Source organism: Odontesthes bonariensis, chromosome 14 (assembly GCF_027942865.1).
Source record: "Odontesthes bonariensis isolate fOdoBon6 chromosome 14, fOdoBon6.hap1, whole genome shotgun sequence".
In the NCBI taxonomy this organism is placed as follows: Eukaryota; Metazoa; Chordata; class Actinopteri; order Atheriniformes; family Atherinopsidae; genus Odontesthes; species Odontesthes bonariensis.
This window is the reverse complement of record NC_134519.1, coordinates 34,937,763-34,946,683: the sequence shown is the minus strand read 5'-3', so window position 1 is coordinate 34,946,683 and position 8,921 is coordinate 34,937,763. Positions and strand designations below refer to the sequence as shown.

The following is an 8,921-nucleotide window of genomic DNA, read 5'->3' as shown; positions in this document are numbered from 1 at the left end:
GGAAGCAGTTCGCCGCCTGCATAACTCACCGTGGCATTATAATCCAGGTCAAGGGTAAGAATAAGTGAATGTTCTCCCAATATCTAGTTGAGTTGGACCCGATGTTACGTTAATGCAGTTTTTTTTATTAACCATAGGCCTGTTGTTTTTACAGGCTACTGTCACCTCACAATATGGATGTAACGAGTCGCTTGAAGGAGGCGGTGTCAAACAGTCCGAACTTCAGAGAGGCAGACGGGGACACTATCGAGGGTGAGCGGCGCTGACTTTTACCACGGCTGGCACTGATACTTTTAAGCACTGGTCATTTTATTCATTCCTCTTGTTTGTTTTTTTTAGCTGCGTGACGGACCTGTGTGCTGTGCTACAGGCGCGTCTTGAAGCCAACCCGAAATACTCACAGTCTCACCACAGAAGAGTGAAAGAGAGTAAGAACATATACGCTGTCAATATGACTTTTGTTACTTTATAGACAAGTTGTCAATATGCTGTGCATGGATTATTTATTGGTTATTCCAACAGCTCCCAGAAGCCAGCTTCTGATCCAGGATGAGGACGTCTGACAACTCCCGCAGACCCTGCAGGGACCGGAGTAATGCGGAGAATGCGGATTCCAAACGGCGGCGTTTAGGCTTATTGTGTATATCGTAGGCTACAGCAGTGTGTGTATATAGTTTTCAATTCTTTATTATCAACATGGTTCTTATTACAATGTAAGCTATGTACATTGTGTGGTGTGACAATAAAAGCGCTTTAAAAAAAAAAAAAAATTTCCTTTTTCATTCTCAATAGAATCACGTCATTCATGCCTGCATTAGCCTAGTCATAGTGCAGCTTATAAGAATGACGTGAATATATGAAGTACACAAACATCCCAGGAATATTAGTAATCATAATCACAATTATTAATCATAATTACTGAATGATATGCCCATATAAAGTATGCATATATTAACCTTATTGGCCAATGGGCGGACAGCTTTACAGGAGCTTTTTTATGTAATCACGTGCCTTTTTCGTCCAATACCAGCGAGGCCAGTGAGAGGTCCAGGCACTCTCACAGCGGGGTGCTAATCGCTGGGCCATTAGCACCCTGCTGTGAGAGCCCGCCGCGAGTCGGGTTCGTTTCCGACGATTTTCTCGCTCAACAAACTTAAAGTTTGTCTGCCTGCAAGCGCCCAGGTGCGTCCGAAAATTAGGCAAATTCGCGGAAGTTCACTGCCGTCCACAGTGACACAAATCCCTCTTTTCGTGCAGTGTCATTTCCGCTTGCAGGCCTGGCGTTGGGGAAAACGCGATTCGAAGTGCTTTATGTCCCTCTCGGCACTTTGTCGTTTTTCATAGACCGGAAGGACATGGCAGCCTCCATAGAGCTTGCCCGCTCTATGCAGATACAGACAAGTTATTCTTCACTCAGGAGGATAATTGAGATTTTTGACAGATAATTTTACACCAATGAAGACTAATTTATGAATGAATATGTTGATTTGAGCTAATAAATGACTTAATTTATTACATAGTGTCCCTTTAAGTGAACCAGGTTATTTTTTCTATAAATGATTCCAAAATATGTAACTGTTACAGGTTGGTTAATACTTTATTGGAAGGAATGCAAAAAGTCATTGAATCAAAAAATAAAAACAGAATGGGAAAAAAAAGCTCTTAAAAACCAAAGTTACAGTAATGAACAGATGGTGGCAGTGTGAGCTAAAAGAGTCTGTCGTTGCAGTCTAAAGGAAAAAGTCCCATCTCTGTAAAAGCATAACAAATACATTTTCAAGAAATTATTTTATGGTAAAAGTCCATGAATGAATTATGCTGGAAGCTACACATGAATTATATTTTAAAAAATGTCAAAATCACTTGCAATACATTATAAAGTTAAAGAACTCCTCAACCAAAAGTCATTATATACTGTTCAAAAAAGAGCAATAAGAATTAGAAACAAAAGCACTGTAAGAACAATTTAGCTTCAAAGTAAAACAGCCTAAATCATGTAGAGAGCAAGAAACCAATCATTGCCCTGTAGTATTCAGAATTTGTTCTAAATTATGTTTTGTTAGCCCGATTCTTTCATTGGAAGCCCAAGAACAAGCTGGAGAAGTCGTAAGTTAAACAAAGTATTTATTGGTGGTCACAAGTCAAGTCTCAGCGCTGGAGTTCTCGCATGAAATCTGTCCGACCAAGCCCCGATATCTGGAAACTTTTCATATTTATGTTCACCTTTATCTCACAGAGGTTGTACCTACACTCGACAAAGTATCATTGAACATTTAGTAGTGATGTGAGCAGGCCATCCACCGTCTTCATCATGTTCTTTGGATGTGATAAACGATGTGTGTGTGCAAGGGAGTAACTTTATTTTGACACTGGTGGGGACACAAAAGTGCTCCACGACAGTTGGTCGCATAAGAAATAGAATTTAGTTTTGACCAATCGCTGTGTTTTTTCACATCTGGAGTAACCACTTCAGGGAGAGATAGTCACTCCTCGCCGGCAGCCACGCTGTTGATTCTCGCACATCTGCATTAGGCTACATTCTGTAATTTTCATGATTTGTCTACTCGTTTTAATTGAATTAATCGAGGATGGATATTTAGGCTATTGCAATGATCGTATCTGCTAATGTTGTGATGACTTTCGTGAATGAATCGATTCCCCTTTGTCTGTCTGTTGTGTCCGCCCGCTCAGTCCTAAAAGTCCCTGCAACTGTGCAGTAGCCTAGCTCTAACGATGCGCCCTGTCACGTTGCTAAAACCTGCCTAGTGCCTAAAGAGCAGAAGAAGCCTAAATGCTTTTACGAAGGGTTTCCATTCATGAAAGGGATTTTTCTTAGTTAAAACTTGACAGAGACCCTGCACTTACATTCCTGACTGTGAAGAATGAACGAATGTCTCGTTTCTTGGGAGGGGGTCCGTCATCCATTACCAATGTCAAGTTCAAGAGAGAGAGGACGGGGGGGACGGGGGTCGATGGGGTGGGGGTGGTCGATGGGCGGTCGCGGCCACTGTGGGAACTGTGGTACTTAGTTGGAGTGACAACTGGGATAGCCAACCAAGTGTAGCGAGAAACGGGTAGCTGATCAGACAAGGATATCTACGTGAAAGAGGGGGGGTTTCGAGCTGTCACATTTAACCCTTTATGTGCCATAATAATGAAGGACAGCGGTTGTATTGGTCGTGATTACACAGTAGGGGGCTGAATATTGGTAGGGGCGTGACCCTAGCGTCCCTACCCAAAATTACGCCCTTGTGTATGTGTGAGTGTTGTTTCAGGCGTGCATCTACTGCACCAGACCTATCTGACCAAATAGAGACGCTTTATCTGACCCAGTTATTTTATCCCGCTGCGTCATCTTAAAGTCTTGGACATACATTGCGTTTGTATGAGCAGAGTGTACACGTACAAACTAGGAACATGGATTATTTAGTGAACTACAGAATATGAATACATAAAGTCTAAGAATAAGGCCAATTTATAACAGTTTGTTTCTGCATTTAGCAGACGCCTTTATCCAAAGCGACTTACAAATGAGGATATAACATTACAGCTAACGTCAAAGCTAACAATGAGCTACATAGAAGGAAAGCACCAGTCAGACTCTGTCAGAGGTGACAGGGGTAACAGTAGAGATAGAGCGCAGGCATAGAGGGAAGTACAGAAAGAGAAAGTGCAGTAGAGGGGGTAGGCAAGTACAGGGTAAGTGCTAGGAGACGCTCTCTGAAGAGCTGGGTTTCAAGAGTTTCTTACAGATAGACAGACTGTTCTTCTGTGGTGGAAATTTTAGTTAGGCACAGAGTCAGTCATTTTCTGAGGAGATAAGATGCTTTTAATGATATCTTGAAAGAGAGAACAACACAGTACAAAGTACAGAGCTGCTCTGAGCACTGGGGCAAAAACAATTCAGTTATAATGCAAATTGTTGTGTCATTGCTCCTTGGGTATAGTTGAGCGTTCTTATCTACCTTTCCTTTCTAGCTACAGCCAAGGTTCCACTGACACAGCTCCAAGTACCATCTTCCCTACCTGTCGTAAGCACCCAATCATATGAATAATCATTGAAAAAAATCATTTTGGCTCTTCTTGCATCTTTTTGGGTGGGAATAAACCAATATTTTTGGAATTTTTGGAATTGAGCTATTTTTGATCATTTTAGGCAATGTTGCATATTTGCAACTGTGGGCTTTCCTGATTAATTTTGTTCACAAAACCAAGTCATTCTCTGCAGATCGTTTGGCAAAAAAGGTAAAGTGAAAGTTCACCAGTAACTGCTGCTACCACAAAAAAATGTATATAATAGACCTTTATTGAACATTCTTAATACAAAGTGCGGAACGCAACCATCATAAACTTTCCATTCAACAACAAATCAAACAGATTTCACAGATCTTTGTTGTGAAAAAGTGAAGCACATATAAAATGCAAAAAATGTAATGTAAATCAAAAAAATTGCACATGAAGCTAATAAAAAAAATGCAAACAAATAATGATAATACAATTTGGAGACCTGACCTCCCATTACTGCTGTGAAAGGTGGACAAAGCAGACCACACCAAACGAGACCAGAACCAACTAGAACAGACCACCGCAAAGCAGAGTGTAATTCACTGAGCCAAGAAAATGATTGCTGTGACAACTGTCGGCACATAAAATGTAATGTAAAAAAATATTACATATGAATGTAAATAATGTATGTAAATTTAAAAAAAAAATCAAATAATGTAATGTAAATAAAAATATAATGTAAATAAATAATGTAAATAATTAAAAAGCTTGTTGCATATCTGCAACTGTGGGTGCTACAAGGTTAATCATATAACAAGCACACGTCCTCAGGAGGAAAGAGAAAAACAGGTTATAAGCAGGTTCTAGACAGTAACACTCAATACAGTGCATATAAGAATTCATTTTCCATTCCATCTTGTAGCAGTCGGTAGGTCATTCCACCATCATGGAACGACACATGAAAAGAGTCCGGATTGTTTTAAGCGTGGCGTAGGCGCTGCTAGAGGACAATCCTTTGAGTGGCCGAGTTGTGACATAAGCCTTTCAAGTAAATAAGACAAGAACATGAACTGAGAGGAACCCACATGTTCAACAGACTGGCAGTAAGGACTAGTGCAAAATATCACAGCATTGTAGTTAAGGGAGTCAATGTGTGGAATAACTGCACTGGGAAAATGACAAAAAGTTGAACACGTCAACAAGCTCACATGACTGTTTGAAACCAACATATTAAGTAAATATGGTGAGGAATTGCAGAAATAATAATTAGAATTATTATAAGTATTAGTATCATTATTATTATTTCAAGAAGGTGTTTACTGTATGTAGTATAGTACTACATAGTATGGGTATGAAATTGTACGCTTTGATATAAGGGTTTAGGTCCCAGTAAGCGTAAACATCTGCCCACTTCCTTTCATTCAAAAAAAAATTTCTATTCAAAACATCACAAGATTGCTATACGACTGATATTCACCAAACTGACTGCTTTGTATTCGATTGATTTTACATTATTTGTTCAAATAAATAAATTCCCTATTATCCAATGATTCAATCCTCAGACCCTCCAGGCTCTGTGCCTGAGACAGGACCACCTAAAACTGGCCCCTCTCAAACACGTGCCAGAGATCTCAGCGCTGTGTTAGCCCTGTGATGGACTCCTGACCTACTATGGTATAAATAGGTAATTAGGTACCTATTGTTAACCATAGGGCCCCCTTTCGTTCTCCAGCCAATTAGAGTCTGTGATCAGGATATAGAAGCTGTTATGGCAGCAGAGCGGAAACTGCTGGTGAGCAACTGATGATGACAATCCAAGACCATTCGTTGGTGTTTGACCAGGGCTCCATTTCAATTTCCTTTTCAACAGAATTGTTGCTCCTAGTCTCACCTAACCTGAGTCACTCTGCCAGTTGTATGATTTGAAACTGTCAGGAACTGAGTTGTCCAATTCAATTTGCACACAGAACAGCAACAAGCAGGACATGAAGAGGAGAGAAAGGGGAACAACACACATCATGGGGGGAAATCTAAATATTGGCAATCCATTTGAATCCACTAGAGGGCAAAATGAGTCAAATCATACATGTGTTCTCAAACAACATCAACAACAATTTTTTTGAATTTAGGTTTTAAAGACACAGACTATGACAATACCAATTTAAACCTCACAAGTTTGATTAAAGATGTTGAACATTAGACTGTAAATCAGTGCAATGTGAAAAATACCAACAAAGAACAAGTGCTCTCCAGCTGAAACTGTAAATAAATCATTTGAAGGGAGACCAGTTAAAAGTGCTTCAGGTTAAGAGGTGTATTTCTAAGATGTTAATTGTTGTTTTACCTGAGCACTGTGCACTTCTAAGAGCGCATCTCCCCTTTTCTGTAGAAGCCAAACACAGAAGATGCTGCCTGCCTTAGCTTAAAGGCAGCCTCAGATCCCGAAAAAACTTGCAGCCATTTTGCTGCCTGCAGGACAACAAATAATGTTCCTCAAAAAAATATTCAAGACAAACCCACTCAAAACACTGGTGCTCAATGGAAACACTAATCAACATTTTCTACAAAGAAAGTAGTCGTCTTTGGTGAGCATGAGAGCATGTGTCTCAGTATTTTAGTACAATTTGTGGCCAACATTCTGATTGGTCTGACTGTACTCATCGGGTTCTTAGAAGCCTAAATAGCCCAGGCCAGTTTGATTGTCAGCTACTGTCAATTCAAGTGGATCCCACCACCAGACCTTGCCAGCAGCTCTGTGACGCCACCAGCGGGTGGCTGAGCAATTGTCGTTTATTTTTATTTCATAAAAGAATTTTTATGAGATTGCACAAAACGCACGAAGCTAACCAGAACGACTTCTGTTTAAAACTAAAACTCCTGGTTTAATAAAACACCTTCCTGTTTCACTGAAATGCCTTCCGTTTCAACTGAAATCCACAAATATTTGACCAGTGTATATGAGGTTTGACGTGTGTATGAGAGGTTTGACATATGTATATGAGAGGTTTTTACTAGTATATATGAAAGGTAAAGCTTTTCACGAGTATATATGAAAGCTTTTCAGTAGTGTGTATGAGAGCTTTTGAGTAGGTTATATAAGAGGTAAATGTTTTCACTAGTTTATGTGAGAGCTTTTCACTAGTGTTTGTGCAAGGTTTTGAGTATAGTATGTGGAAGAGTTTAATTTCATATGTGTATATGGAAGTTAATTCTGATTTATGTCCCTGGTGGCACCTCATAGAATAGCCCTCTGGATAGCTAAGCAGCGTCGTTCTGCAGCTTCCAGCATCCTTTGAACTATATTTCGCACAAGTTAATGGTCAGCCTTTTAAAGACATTGAAATATTTCTTCCTGCATGAGACATGGACGGCGGCTGAAATGGTAACAAACTGTGCACGACTTAAAGTTGAGAGACACTTTGTTTGGTTTTACTGTGACAGAGGAAGGATGTAGGTCCCTGTTAGGTTACACAGACATTAGAATGCACCATTACAAAGTTTCCTCCAACTTAAAATACTCCTTGCATTTTTGTCTTTATGATTTTATCAGAAGACGGTGTTTGTTTATCCACAGTTCCTGAATGTGTTTTAATACTGCAGACTAAACCAACCAAATTAACTCTGCTTGCCACCAACTCGGAGGAAGATGCACCTGCAGAGAGGAAGCTGAGGAGGAGAATGAAGTGGGATGACAGGTGGAAGTCACATCAACAAGGTGGAAATGGAATAGATGGAGTGGGCCAATTGTCTGTGTTCATGTAACTTTGATCTTTATATTATACGAAAGGTCTGAAGCACTTTAAAGCATTTAAATACTATTGAAAGGTACATTTGTGTTACTTGTACCATCATGCTTCCACTACACTGCCAGAGTTGGATTTTGTTCTCCATGCTCCAGTGCATGTATAACCATAGCTTAGTTTACTAGTTATTTTGTTTCTGAGAAAGATCAGTGAGCTCACATTTGAACCATTTAGCATGTCTTGACGCTGAGTGTAACAAAGCAAAGCATTTTGTGGCAATCACATTTCCATTTTACAGGCTTTTTAGGCATATGTACAAGAGAAAGAAGGAGTGTGAAAAACTCAATCCTGTAAGTACTATAAGGACTGTTTTGAGAGTTGTAAAGCTGGGACCAGCTTCAACATTGAGGGACATTGCTCTGTAGAACACTCAAAATTCCACCATGCACAGGAACAATGTGCAAGTGTGTGCTACACAAAGGGAAACAAAAAGACTCCTCTCATCCATTTGTTTGCCTCCCACTAAAAGTGCTAATTGTGTTGCATTGCCTCTCTACAGGCTGCAGACTTGCTGCGCTAAGTAAAATTTACTGCCTACACCAAACCTTGAAGCTGTGGAATCTCTTTAATGTTCTACAGAATCATTGGATTCTATTGCTCTGACTCGCTTTCCCTGTACTGAGAATATAATTCTGTTTACCATGCCATCACCACTGAAAGTTGTTCGTAAAAAGTCTAGTTTATGTTTCTGTTATGAGCTCCCCCCCCCCCAATCACAGCATTTTAAACAACTGAAATACTCAAGTCCCATTGAATCCACCTCATTTAGTCACATGTATGGGAAGTAAACCAGTAACCATGATGATAATTTGTGATTAAATGGGAGGGTGCTTTCATCCTGCGAGGGATGTGCTGTAGCAGACTTTTCTAACAAACCTGCTATTAAGTTACAAGTTAGCTTATACAAATCTCAACTTAACTTGATAAATCACATAAAAGCCACCTGCACTTCAAAAGGATGTTCTTAACAGATGACATCTCTAGACTCAATCATGTAAATAACCAATACCCCAAGTACACCAGGTTCTTGCTTCTTTTGCTGGCTACCATAAGTGATGACAAAATATTTTACCAATATCCGTTTACTAACACTTTATTTGAATGAATGCACAG

At 39.8% G+C, this 8,921-nt stretch overlaps 1 long non-coding RNA gene across 1 annotated transcript; it reads left to right on the top strand.

The window, feature by feature from the left end:
* On the top strand, nt 1-736 carry LOC142398442 (uncharacterized). Its single transcript, XR_012772797.1, has 3 exons — nt 1-54; nt 155-252; nt 340-736. It is a non-coding gene; the product is annotated as an uncharacterized LOC142398442 (long non-coding RNA).
* Nucleotides 737-8,921: the final 8,185 nt, after the last annotated feature.